Below are 15,000 nucleotides of genomic sequence, written 5' to 3'. Positions count from 1 at the left end.
ATGTTTGCATATAAAAGTCTTTACGTTTAAGGCTTCATTTTGCTCTGAAACACGCAGACTATGACATAAAGCATGCACATGTGCAGGCACTGTTCAGGCTTAGAGGATAGCTGCAATATATCAACTGGACTGTCCTTTTTGGGAAGGGGGGGTTAGCACTGAGAAAAACGGGCATTTTATGTGAGTGTGCTCCAGCCCGTATGGAAAAAAAATGTCTCTTTTCTGTCCATATTTGTTCACCTTTCAAGAAACCAATAATAAAACATACATACATGTGGAAGAAAAACAACATCTAACATCTGTTCAGTCTTAGTCTCCTGTTAGCACTTTCTAAAGATGGGGGGGCTGCATACATGGTATTGCTATTTTCAACTTTTCCAGTTTAACCATCTCTATAGCCCATCATCGAAAAAGCTTTCCAGTTTCTTCAAATCACACACACACACCACACACACACACCACACACACACACACACACACACACACACACACACACACACACACACACACACACACACACACACACACACACACACACACACACACACACACACACACACACACACACACACACACACACACACCATGGCAGCAGTTTTGTTTCCATCCCATTTTTCATGTATTGAAGTAAAAGATCTGTGATTTCTTCTATGCACACAAAAGGCTTATTTCTTTCAAATTTTGTTCTTGAATTTGTTAAATCTGTGTTAGTGAGCACTTCACCTTTCCCAAGATAATTATTGCAAATATGTGCCTTCAACTGATCACAATAAAAGACCGCTCTAACATGTGCTGTTTTATCACACATCTTAATGCAACAGATATTACAGGTTTTGGAGGATCATGCAGTCAGCATGCTGACTGTAGGAATGTACATCACAGTTGTTGCCAGTGAACTGAATGTGCATTTCGCTACCATATTCTGTTGTGGTTGATAGAAGCCACAATTCTTTCAAACTAATACAACACTAGCAAATGCAGAAAACACCTACAAATACAATGCAAACACAAACAATTATAACCTGCAACTGACGCAACAATTTAATTTGATAACGTGTGTACTGGTTTCATTGCACTGCGGTTTTCTGGTGACTTATCTTTTCTTGGTCGGCAGTTTATTGATGATTTTACTCTAAAGATAGAAATATTTTCAATGTTTTACTATTTTATTTGTGATACACTGAACTGTAGAATTCAGGTAAAATCCTCCAGGGAGAAAACTCTTTTTGTGTTGTTAGTTCTTCTGTTGTGTTGTAGAGCTTTGCAAAGTGTCTAAATGTTTGGGTATGTTGTCTGAATTTCAAGCAGACATATTATCAAATTAGACTACATGTACTGTAAATTTTATTTGTATTCTGTGTTTGCACGCTCTTTTTTATACAATTTTGAAACATTTTGATGGAGGTGTTTTCTGCATTTGTTGGTGTTGGCTTAATTTGGAAGAAAAAAACATTTCTGATATCATTTCCAACCAGTCTCACAGTTGCATATGATGTGTAAATGATGCTGCCCAGGACTGCACATTGTAGTGTGGCTCTTTATTGTGCCTAGTCCAAAGCACGCCTGTGCAATAATCATGCTGTTTAATCTGTATTTTGATATGTCACACCAGAAAGGTAGACACATTATCTTGGCAGATGTGAAATACTCACAAACTGGGATTTTAACAAATTTGCAAACAAAAATTTGAGGAAAATAAACCTTTTGTGTACACAGAAGTATTATACTTCATCTCATAAAAATGGAAGCAAAAACAAAATTGCTGCATTTATATTTTTGTTATATGTGTGCGTGTGTGGGGGCAGTGTGTGTGTGTTTACAAAGGTTAAAGCGGAGACAAAAATGCAAACTATCCATAAGAAACACATATACCTTCATTTAAAACAACTAAAACACAAAAACTAAATAACCCAAAAAAGTACCAAACTTTTTTTTAAAGCATGCTCTCTCAACCAGCGTGGATGGACAGCATCACCTACAACATTTAGAATTCTCTACAATACTCAATATTAATGAGAAAAGAAAAAAAAAAGAAAACTAAAACAATATCTGTATACCCAAATCGTCAGTGGCATCCTCTCAGGTTAGTAGTTTATCTCATACTTCTTTTAAAATACCTTCATTCCTCCACTCCATTTTTAAATTTGCTTTTGCTATTGTTAAAACAAAAGTAATTTTTCCTACTTCAGAGATATCTCCCAAATATAGAAAACAAAATCTTAAATATGTGGTGTTTCTTCATAAATATTTCAAATGTACCTTCAGCATGCTGTTGGATTTTCTTTTATTTGGTGGCGAGTGTGTGTGTGTTTGGGGGTTGTTCAGCGTAACCATGTATGGATTTGGTTATATGGGGTGTTGTTAGTGAGAAAACACAGAGGCTCCATCATATAACTGGCTTCCATCCACAACATGCTGAGGCCAATCGCTGAGAAGGATTTGAGCCCATGATGTCCAACTGGTGTCACTCCATCGACCATGTTCTAAATATTTAAGTTCACCAACATTTGCTTAGAGAGCTTGAATGCTCACAAGTTCAAGGCCCATTAAGGTATGGCAGGACAGACGGCACGTTGTTGGGATGCTGTCCTTCAGTCACAAGCCTTTGTTGTTTCAGAGTCAGTATGTCTGGTAGACGTTGTGGATGGGCAGCTGGAACGCCGTGGCAGGAAAAGCCTGTGGTACGGCGTAGCCAGCATAGCCACCGTATGCTGCGGCCGCCACCGCCGCGTTCTTCTGCAGAGCCGCAAGAGCTACCGAGTTGGCGGCGTAGTTTGCAATGGGCACGTATCCAGCTCCATACAGGCCGGCGGCGGCTGGGATACGCTGTACGCTGTGAGCCATAGCATAGACGGGAGTGATGGGACGTCCCTGCAGGCCGAACAGAAGAAAACACATTCACCATAAATAAGAAAAAAGGACTTGGGAGAGTTTTCCTGAAATATTACACACTAATTTTACACCGAGTACATTGTACAGTCACTTATTTTTTATATTGGGGATGAGTTTGTTGACAGAATAACAGAATAATAAAAGAAAAGTGAAGATTTAAGTAAGAAGTTAGAAGAAATATCAAAAATATGATGAGCAAAATTCCTTTTTTATAGGCTGAAGAATGTTTTGTGCTTTAGGCCAAATTCTTTTAGGTTTTAAAAGAGACTTTCTCATTGGTTTAAATAATGAAAAATGATCTTATAACTCTCATAGATGTTTAAGCTCACAACATATTTTTTAAGATGAACATACCTAGAATTTATATATATATATATATATATATATTATATATATATATATCTATATATCCCTGGTTCTCAAGACCAGGCACGTAAGTGTCTCTACTCTACTCTTTTCTACTCTGGCACCTTAGAATTGGAATATAATATATAAGACATACCTTACTGAATTTTCATATATATATATATATATATATATATATATATATATATATATTATATATATATATATACAGAGGTCTGTCAATAAAGTATAGGTCCTTTTTATTTTTTTCAAAAACTATATGGATTTCATTCATATGTTTTTACGTCAGACATGCTTGAACCCTCGTGTGCATGCGTGAGTTTTTCCACGCCTGTCGGTGAAGGAGATTTTTTTAATGAAAGACGTGCGGGCGGATTGCAGCGTCGGCTTGCAGCTGCCGCGACGCTCCGCCACAGGAAAAACACCTCCGTTGGAAGCCTTAAGGACAAGTTGGAACATGCCCAGCTGTTAAACAATTTCTCATATACTCACTCCACTGAAAGCCATCAAAAGCCGCCTGGATTTTACAAATGGTTATCAACACGGAGGTGTTTTTCCTGTGCCGCCGCACCGCGCCGGCTGCGTCCCGACGCGCGGGACCCGTCCGCACGTCTTTCATTAAAAAAATCTCCTTTAACAGTGGAATATCCGGATAAAATGCTGAAACCGACTTCTTCTGAAACTTCTCTGTTCTCTCACGACGTCCTGGATCAATACAGCCTGAAATAAGGAGGTTTTCAGCTTGAAACAGGTTGATGACGGCGCCTGGGACCACTGCACGATGTCTTGCTCTGTGGGAAGTCCTTAAAGCGACAGTATCAGCTCAAAATCTCTCATCAGCCGTTAAAATTTTCACCGAAAAACCAGCTTAATTTTCGAACCGTGTCCACTTCGATGTGTCTCACAGGTTTAGAAAAAAATTTTGATCAAACAAAGCGCCAGTCTCTCAGCAACTTCTCAGACAAAGGAATTCCGACGAGGGGCTGGACGACTCCTCCCACAAGGAGTGCTCACAGGTGAATGACGTCACCGACAGGCGTGGAAAAACTCATGCATGGCGCACGAGGGTTCGAGCATGTCTGACGTAAAAACATATGAATGAAATCCATATAGTTTTTGAAAAAAATAAAAAGGCTCACAAGGTTTATATCCATGCAGCAGTGTCATGATGTGCACCTGGAAAGGTGGCGGGGTGGAGCCAGCGGGTAGGACGGCGGTTGCAGAAGTGGTTGTGTGTTCAGGGTGCTGCATGGCCAGCGGGTTGATCAGGTGCTCCACTGGATGCACCTTCTCATCCTCCAGTAGCTTGGTGGCAGGAGCTGCGCTGAACATGGCGGGATACTGACCGCCCAGAGTCGGCAGTGCCACTGTACACACAAGAAGAATGACCGCCTAAATAAGACTGCACTTCTGCAGAGGTGTTTGCATAACACAAGAACAAAAAGTACAGACAACGTGTGCATGCACCCCGGCTCAGACAGACACACAAGAACACTCAGAGGGTGAGGAAAAACACCAGAGATAAAGGTTTAAAAGGACACAATTTAAAAAGAAAAAGTCACAAAAACTAGTCTCACGGTGTGATTTGGATTATGACCGCACTCCACTGATTAGCCTCAACAATACGCAACAAAATCTTCAGTGTTAAAATTACACTTTGATCGTGTTAAAATATTAAGTTTTTAATATTGTTACTGTCACTTAAGAAAGTGTATTTTCAAAACTACTGAGTATTTTACCACAATTTAAAAGTGTAATTTCAGCTACTGTTTAGAGGAACACCCCAGGCATAGGCCGCAGGATGGGTTTGAACCCTCAACCTTCTATCGCAGCATCACCCACTGAAGACCTGCAGCATCTGTAAGAAGGACTCATTTTTTTTTGTCATTTGTCATTCATTACACAGACGAGGTTAAACGAACAGGTAGCTCAGTGGAGAAGTTCGATTGCTAACATGGGTTCAATTCCTGGTCATGCTACCTGTCCGTGCCTTTGGACAAGACACTTAATCTCCATGATCCCAGTCCACCCCAGCAGTAAATGGATACCAGAGTTTGGCTGGGAAATGACCTCTGATGGACTGGTCCCTTGTCCAGGGGGAGTCGTAGACCCTCATGTGCTTCATGCTGCAGCGGCCAGGATAAGCACCGGCCCGATGGGCCTCTGGGTCTGTGTAGGACTTTGTTAAAATGACACCATCAAGGAGGCAAACTCCACTTGTGATTCGAAAACACAATCAACTCTGAGAAAAACTCTAAGTGTGTAAGGTTTAACACAGAGCATCTAAGATAATATTTTAAATGTGAAATCAACTCTGATAGTTTACGCTGACATTTTAATACGTGTGTGTGTGTGTGCACATATGCCCACATACACGGAAACCCAACAAGGAAACATAAACTTTAGCTATTTAGCTTTTTACTCCACCTGAAGATGGGTAAAAGCCCTTCAATTTGATGCAAACTGGAACTCAAAGTAATTTCCAGATATGGACAAAACTATTACAGAATGATAATTAATTAAATTATATTTTACAAAATATAAACTCTGATGAGTAAACACAGTACTATGCAAAATTTCAAGACATTGTTTTTAAAAAAATAATAATGCAATAAATAGCTTTTATTTGCAGCCCGCCTTTAGCTAACACCCCCAGATGTGAGCATGTTACCCGATCCTCTACTCTCTGCAGTGGCTAAAACTGTAATATTTGTTTTTAAAGCTCTTAATGGTCTTGCACTTTCCAGTGCTTCAGCAAACAAACATGCCTTCTATAATGGAGATTATTGCACATTTTGAGGCATTAGTTCAGACCACCCAGTGCCATTTTCCTGCATCACAGCTTTTAGACCAATCTTTTACCATGCGCAAAGCAGTGCACAATGCAACACGTGTCACTGCTAGGTTCCACTGGTGCAGGTGTCATTTTCATGCCCAGTGCCCATTTTTCCTTGGATGTCAACTGTACATGCACTTATCTGTGAGCTGATGTCTTCCTATCATTCGTCACAAGAAAAGCAGGTCTAAATTCTAGCACACTGCAGGTGACCTTGTGGTAATTTAAGATCACAGCACTCAAACACACCTTACAGAAGCGGATTCACAACTCTACACACAGAGTGTAATCGACCATCATAGGAACATGAAACTGAACTGAACACCAAATCTGTAATGAAGTGTAAGTATTAATTATTATATTAATTATTTAAAAAACCCAACTCCAATAACTATGGTTTGTGCCATATGTTAATGCTGCCCTTCTGCCTCACTGTATTTGGCAGTGTGTAGAAATGGGGTTGGAAGAAAAAGAGAGGATTCAGTTTTTAGAGAGCATTTTAAACATTGAAAACAAAAATGTGTGTGTTTATAACATATTACAAACACTAATCATGCACTCCAGCCTTATAAAGGACAAAGAATGCTAACACCAACTACATCATAGCACAAACAAGAGCACATCATAGCTAAACAGATAAAAAGCTCTTAACTTACCCTTAAAAAAATAGAACATCTAATGGGTCTATATGCACGGGTGAGGTCCACATCACAGGCCAGTTGCAATAACTACGCCTTATGTGCCTGCCTCATAAATGGTGGGTGGTGGACACTCTTCACACAGCAGAGTAACAGGCATTAAAGGGCACAATATTCACAGGTGTTAATCCAACTGTCACAGCAACTTCCAATGCTATTTATTTTTCCTTTTTTTGTCAGCTGATTTTTGTGCTCCCTTTCTGTGCAGATTTATTTCCTTACCATAAAACCTCTCCACACTTTTCACTTGCATCCATTCAATATCATCAAGCTGACATTTGAGACTGTGGTTGATTTTTAACATACACCAACAAACACCCATGATGTTCTGCCTCAACTTTGTGCTCACTTTACACACCCTGGAAGATAGCGATAAGGAATTAGACATGTCCCAAATAAATTTGTGCTCTGCATTTTAGATTGTGCACCATAAAGACTTGAGAGTCAGTAGGGTCCCAGGTGTTTTCATACATAGCCACTGGTTTGTTTTCCAGTTTGCTTACAAGTATTCCATGAAGACCACTTCTGAGCAGACGTCTCTAGACTGTAGATAGGTATATCAGGGTCAGAGTGGGCTCTGCAAGATCTGGATACATCTGTATGTGAGAGATGTTGGTGATGTAGCTATTTTGTGTCTTGTTTCCCTGGCTGCTCAATCTTGCCTCAGTTAAAAAAAAAAAAAAAAAGTATATATATATATATATTACAGATTTTTAAAAACTCCTCTGACACAACTGTTACTGTCTAAGGTAATGATTGTGTTTCAGCCTACATATCATATTGATGATCACGTGCACATGTTTCATGTATTTGTTTAATAATATTTTGGGCTATATTCCTGCAATATTCTTATCAATGAAAGGACAGTCACACAAAGTATAGGCTGGAATTACAACATTTCTGTTTATGCATTTTGCATGTTTTCCCATTCAAGGCATTATTTTCAAAAGCATCCTCTCTTTGCATCACCCCTGCACACACACACGTGTCTAAAACATTTGCACAGTACTGCACATGACGCTAATCACTACAAATAGTTTATTACAAAGATAAATCAGCAAAAATATTTCACTAATATAGATGGGTTTTTATATTTGTTTTTAAAATTACAGTTGAGCATTGAAGGATAATAAAAGTGTACTTTTAAAAAGTTTTTGTCACTCAAAAAAAAGCTTCTAGTTTTGCAAATAACAGATTTGATCTATCTTTCCATTTTCGTCAAGGTTTAAATATCTGCTTACAATCATGTGATGAATAAAGATGCTCCAGTCTTATTTTTATTACTGGCATACTGTAGCTTATATTTTGCAATGAGTTATTTTTTCCCCTCATTTTTATCAATTCAAACATCATGTTTCCTTCTGCTTACTGTGAAAAAAAAACAAAGGGGGGGGGGGGGTAATGTAGAAACTGATTCTTGACCAAGAAATATAAACATAAATAAGTTTTAAAGGGTTTTGTTTGCAGAGAAAGCAGTTAATTTGTTCATTTTATCTATCCACCAGGGCCAGATAATTAGGGACGGTTGGTGCATCCGGCATCAAACATTTGTTTGATAAATGATGAAACTGCAGAGGTTCCAATCAAAAATGAGCAAATGCAAAAAAGAAAAAGAATAGAAAGTGATCCGAGAAGCTAATGTTGAGGCATCGGTGTGATCATGGTAATCATCCTGCAGGTGGCGCCACAGTGATCAGAAAAGGACGGATTGGAAAAAAATTGTGAAGAGGAATTCATGCCAACTCTTCTTTGACTGAAACAGATTGTGCAATCAGAGTAAAAGCAGCCTGAAACAGATGGTTTTCAAAATTTTTACTTAAAATTTTTATTGAATTATCTATTTACTTGACTGCTTGACCTTGACTCCAAAAAGTATCACGTTACATTTGGCTGTGTTTCAGTTCAAAAGCTGGAGTTGGGTAGATTTGGAATCATCGGTGCCTTCGTGAAAGACAGATTTCTCATAGAAATAAGAGGAAAAGTAAAAGACTGATGGAACAAAACACAGCACTTACTTTCTGGCCATGATCGAAGGATTTTGTATAATTATTATTACACACCACCAGAATAAATCCTTTTGCACATGACTGTCCAGTAACAATCATAATCTTGATTTGCAAAATGCTCCTCAGCCACACAAGAGAGAGAGACAGAGAGGATTACAAGACTAGAAGGTTTAGTAGAGGCGTTTGATACGGAGAGGACACGGACATTCTAGCTCACTGACTTGTGCCAGGTTTGATGGTAACTGGGTTGACGGAGGCAGCAAGCTCCAAACTGGGCATCAGTTCATAGGGCTTTTCGGGCTGTTTGGTCTTGCCCTCATGGTAGCGGCTGTAGATGCCACGACCAGCAGAGTAACCCCCCAGGTAGGACCCCCGTGGTCCAGGGGTACGGTTACCTGTAGCAGCACGACCACGACCTCGACCAGTACCTGCTTAAGATATAATAATAATATAATAACAGGGGGGCGTGACTTAGCACCTTAGCAGCAGGGGCAACTTACAGTAAACAAATGTGCCAGGCCATAGAAGATAAAATTTAAGCAATGGGGATAGATCCTCTCTAGGTATCAGGATTAAGTTCCAGTCAGATCCTTAAGTATTTGGACAATGTCACATTATTGTCTCTGTAAACCACCACAATGGAGTTGAAATGGAACAAAGGTATGCACATGTTACATTAACTGTTTAGGCTGTTCTCCAAAACTAAAATGAGGGAAGCCACTGAGGCACCAGACAACTCTGAGGAGTATGTGGCTTGTCCCTTACATGGTAGTTTTATGTCGTTCCTCCTTGCATGGTCACCGAATTTTTGAGAACTGCCTACTCATACAGATTTGCTGTACAGTACCATACATGGGTTTTCTTAATCATTACGTAAATGAAGTCCAAGACTTATTCATGATTTGGAAATATTCATGAATCCAATCCCTTGACTTATCATCAGAAAACTGACTGTAAAGGGACGATTCTCATTAATATCAATGTGTAATTTTAGCTTGTTACATATGGCCTCTGAAAAATGGACGGCATTTCCTTCAATTAAAAGTGAAAGTCTATATGACAATCACATATTACATCTTGATTGTTGCATTTCAACTCCATGGTGGTGGTGCACACAGGCAAAAGGCCAAAAATTGTATCATTGTCCAAATACCGATGGGCCCTGACTGTATGTTTCTCTTAAGTGCAATGCATAAGCAGAAGAATCAATTTATATTGAAACTCTGAATTGTCTTTAACATGTGAGATCAAGGCTTTTACTTTTACTGCTAGCTCGGCCTTAAAAAGTTAAAGGAACCTAAATTATATTTGGATGTAGGTTTACAGATTGACATCACTCTGAAATGGCATTTGCAGACATTGTGGCGGTTATGGTGGCCTTACACTATCCCAGCATGGAATGGGAGCAGACAGCGAGCAGGAAGGGATGGTTGTTAGAAATGAGTATTTGTGATGTGGCAGAAAAAGCTTATTGTTCATTGATGGATGAGTAGAAATAAGGATGGTAAGAGATTACCATTGCTCTGTATCATTGGGGGTCCTTTGGAGAGAAAACCAAAACACAATGATTGTTGAAACTCAAATGGATTTTCCTGCTATCACCCAAAGACCATATTCAATCAATCAACACGGTAATGGGATTAGCATTCATCATCCATCACCGTGTTTTTTCCAAATGTTTGCTGTGAAACTGATTTTAACCGTAATCACTTTAAAGATGTAATGAAAAACAAATCTTTCATCAAATGTAATTCTAGTCACCACAGCTCTAGTCACATTATCAGATATTGTTTAAAATTCATAGTTCACTATTGAAAATGTTGGGTTCACAAACATTTGGGACATTCACAAACACTTTTTAATTATTATTATTATACATCATTAGAGTTGGGAGAAAATAATATCAGCTTGTAGGGATGTGATTTTTCAGCTTAACTTTTAAGGTAATGATGCTGAAATGTGTAGAACTGACAGAACTCTGTATTTAGGGGACCAAAATTAATTGGAAAATTGTCTGTTAAGCAGAAAAGATGCCTCGTGTTGATTTCCTGTGTTAAATTCCTTTTGAGTTCAGTTAAACTAATCATGAAGAAATGGAAAGAGTGTGGCAACAACCAGCTTATCTTCCAGAAATGCATGAATGAAATTAGTGAAGGAAGCCACCAGGTTCAAGTTCAGGTTCAGGTGACTTTATTTGTACCCGTACGTAGATTTGTCTTGCAGCAAACAGAAACCAATACATCCACATTTCTGTGAAGGCTCTCAGTTGTCCAGGTGGTTTCCATAGTAGAGAAGCTTGAATCTTCGACTGGACTGGGTTGCTTGACGCAGCCTGCCTCTCAGTAGAAGGGTCTGGTTAGGTTAAATTCCAGCTTTTGCTGGCTTCTGTTATTCTTCTCTACAAGAGTCAAGACAGAAGTCAGACTACCAGAGCAAGAATTTTAGCTGAGGAAGCTTCTGCGATTAGAAGCAAAACGTCCTTGCATCAAGCAACCCAGTCCAGTCGAAGAGTCAAGCTTTTCTACAATACATCCACGGCAACTCTGTCAGAGTTACAGGCTTCAGTGAGTGTGATTCTGAAAGTATATACAAAGGTTATTGCCTGTTACTTTATAAATCACAGTTGTAAAACAGAGAAGTTTCATTATTATTTAAAAAATTGAATAAATAAAACATGTGAAGTGTAGAACTGGGCCTTCCAATGTGTGTTCTGGAAACCCAGGCCAGATTTAACCTTGAAACTGTGACGGGTGAAGTAACAGGTAAACACTGTTCTATGCAATACCCTTTCAATCATATCCACTGAACCTTGTAACTCCATTGTCATAAGTGTCTTGGTGGCTTCCTTCACTAGTCGCCTCTATGAATAGTCTGTTTTAGGCAGATTGTCCGCACTGTACCACACTTTCACTTTCTTAATTAATGATTTAACTGAACTTCAAGAGACATGCAATACTAACATCAACTCTAGACCTTGTATCAGCCGACCTCCAGTGAAATAATGAGGTGAAATACCTCAGTGCCAATTACTGTTGGTACCTACAGAAAAGTGCTGTAATTCCTACACAGTTCACCTGATTTGGATGTCAAATTAAACTGCACTATAAGCTCATGTTCATTACTTGCTTTCACCTTTAATATGCTTTAATAGTTGAAATAATCAAAAGGTGGTTAATGTCCAAATTCATGTGGACCAAACTGTAATGTTCAACATTAGTCCAACAATAACATCATACAGATGTCATTATGAGATAGTGCCGTAATTTCTGGCTATAAGCCGCTACGATGCGGCTAGTTTATGGATTTTTACAGGCTTTCTCATAAGTCTAAATATGTCATTTGATGCTGTCCATTGATTGGCTGAAAGCTGCGGCCCTCATGCAGTGTAAATTCACACAAAGAGTAAATATAGAGTCTTTCCCTCTTCACTTTAGTGGAATCATCATTGCGTCCTGAAGAAAATTATCCACATAAGCCTCCTGATTTTGGAAAACGACATCTGAAAATACTTTAATTCCTTGTCATGACTGAAGAAAAGTCCCTCTCTTGCACTTTGCGCCGCACTTGCTCTATCAAATCAGTCAGCGAGCCTTCTCCCACCCCACCCTTCCCCACCGGGTCTCTGTCTTTGCTTCACAAGTTGAAAAAGTCACAGCGCCTCATTAACGTCTCATTTACCACAGACACCAGACGATCCTGGATGCACACATGAAATCATCTCATGATCCACAAAGAAAAAAAATAAGAGGTAAAATTACTCAGTTCTCTGTGTAGAGTGGAGAAGCCGTGCGACACCGTGTGCGCACTGGATGACGCGCTCATCAATATTTACGTACGTGTAACACCTTCCGGAAAAAAAGCATTTATGGTACGTATTTTATTTAAAAGTTAAAAAAATCTTTCTGTCTAACATCTTTCTGTGTAAATATCTCATGTTAACACCTTGGAGACCCTGCAGCTATACACAAGTGCGGCCTATTTATGTACAATTTTCTTTTTTTCTTTTTAAAACTGGTGGGTGCAGCTTATATTCAGGTGCACTCTATAGTCCAGAAATTACGGTAAATGTGCAAGAAACCAGAACATTTGTACTGTCAACAACACTTACAACAGAAAACATTGTGACTTTTAGCATAAGATATTTATAAGTGTAGCAAAAATGATGTCTAACCTTTGATGAAGTACTCTCTGTTGGGTCCGACGAGTGTGTTTGTAAGGATAACCATAATAGGCCAATGTGTAGGGATCGCACTGGTAAATGTAGTTCTGCTGTGTAACCTCGGGAGTTGCAGAAACACTCTTAGAGGCCTTCTGGCGCGAGTACTGCTCTTTGTCAACTGGCTTAGCCAGAGTCACCTCGATACAGGAGCCTTCCACCTCTGTGCCATTGAGATGGTCCATGGCCAAGACAGCATCATCTCTGATGTAAAGTGACGAAGGCATAGTCACGGATTTTCTTCACACCTCCACACATCCAGGGTTCCACTGGCTAAACACCTATTTGATAGAAAAAGATGTATTGTGTTAATTTCAGTCTTGCCTTGCAGGAAGACGTCTTCATACCAAGTTTGACATGAACTACTCTAAACCAGTAAGGGCCGTCCCACCTGTCTAATCATCTCCTCGCTGGTCTCCATCATAAGGTTCCTAACATAGAGGATCTTCACTGTTTCCATCACATCATCCACGTCGATCTCTGGCTCAGCCCAGTCCACTGCAATCTGGTGACCCCACAGCTGAATACGACCTGGCATCAATTTCCTGCGGGCCATGGCAGCTGCACGGTGCGATTCATACTCTACAAAGGCGAAGCCGCGGTTCTTCAGCTTGTCTGCAGCACTGGCATAAACAATCACATCTAGCACACCCTCTGTCACCTTAGAAACCTCCTCAAGGATCTCTTCACGTTTTTTGGTCTTGGGAATACCACCAATGAAAAGACGGCAGTTGTCCACGGAGGAGCAGACCCCCAGCAGCCGCCCAGGCCGGACTTCATAATTGTTGAGCTCCCGCACCGCCCGCTTGGCCTCGTGTTTCTCAGTGTACATCACAAACGCATACCCTCGATTCTTCCCATCAAAGTCCATCATCAGACGCATCTCATAGATCCGTCCTACAGACTCAAATACTGGGACCAGCTCATCTTCATAAACATCCCGAGGGATCTTACCAACAAAAATTTCACATCCCCGTGGGGAGATGGACCGTTCCAACCAGGAGGTGGACCGTATTTACGTTGACCATTTTCTTGCACCATACTATAGCCAGTGCGCTCCATGAGGGCCATTAGTGCAGCCTCATTGGGAGCACCTGCGACACCCTCAGGGACGGAAACCTGTCCATGGTGAGAAGGGTGGGAAGCACCGGAGGCTTTGGAGGGAACAGCTTTATTACTCATAGTCGAGGTGGACGCAGGATCTTCGGCTGTCATTCTGACAAAACCATCCAATCAGAGCTGGAGCCTGGGGAACAACAAAGAGATGAGAAGTTTTGAGCTCATTCTTTGTGAAAGAGAGAAAATAACTGAAAAACAGGGCTTAAAATAGCAGGTGGTCAAGTTAAACAAACGACTACTCATTTACGAGCACATTCCGTCACTACAAGATAACCAAGGCTGACAATGTCACAACATCCATAATCCTTGGGGCACCTTCCTCTATCAGCGGCTTATAGCTCTGTTTTGTTGAGTTTGTCAGATCCCTTGCTGACCTCTGACCCCTATTAGAGAGAATGAGGGGCTGTAACCCTGAAAGCTTGAGCTCAAGGTTCATTGAGAAACACTGTGTCACCTGCTCATGAGCTGCATGTGTGTATTTGTGCATGTCAGAAGCAATTCAGGAAAGTTTCAATTATGTTGAAGTACGTAAGGATATAAAATATAACTGTGGTGAAAAGATGTTCACCCTGATTTCTTTGTCATTTCCACACACACCTGTTAGTCACCCCAGCTGCTACAAGAGGGTGTTGGCTTTCAACCTTCTTATCAATACGACTGTTGTAACAGTGTGTCGGTGCCAGCTTTGTGCACTTCATTAAAGGCTGCAGCCATATAACCAGAACCGAGAACAATCAGAAATCGGCTTCCCAAACAGAAACCTCTTACCCTGTGTTTTTTTCCAAAGCCGGTAAGGACGGCTTCAGGATGGAAAAATCCACAGCTATTTAAATCCCCAAACCAGTGCCCCGTGTTCAAACACCAAGG

General features: G+C 40.2%; 1 pseudogene; it reads right to left on the bottom strand.

The window, feature by feature from the left end:
• Positions 1-603: 603 nt before the first annotated feature.
• LOC117527066 lies at positions 604-14,267 on the bottom strand (annotated as a pseudogene).
• Between the last annotated feature and the right edge of the window lie 733 nt (positions 14,268-15,000).

The sequence above is a fragment of the Thalassophryne amazonica genome, chromosome 15, assembly GCF_902500255.1.
Source record: "Thalassophryne amazonica chromosome 15, fThaAma1.1, whole genome shotgun sequence".
Classification (NCBI taxonomy): domain Eukaryota; kingdom Metazoa; phylum Chordata; class Actinopteri; order Batrachoidiformes; family Batrachoididae; genus Thalassophryne; species Thalassophryne amazonica.
Note: the sequence above shows the minus strand (reverse complement) of the source record. Positions and strands in the feature narration are given on the sequence as shown.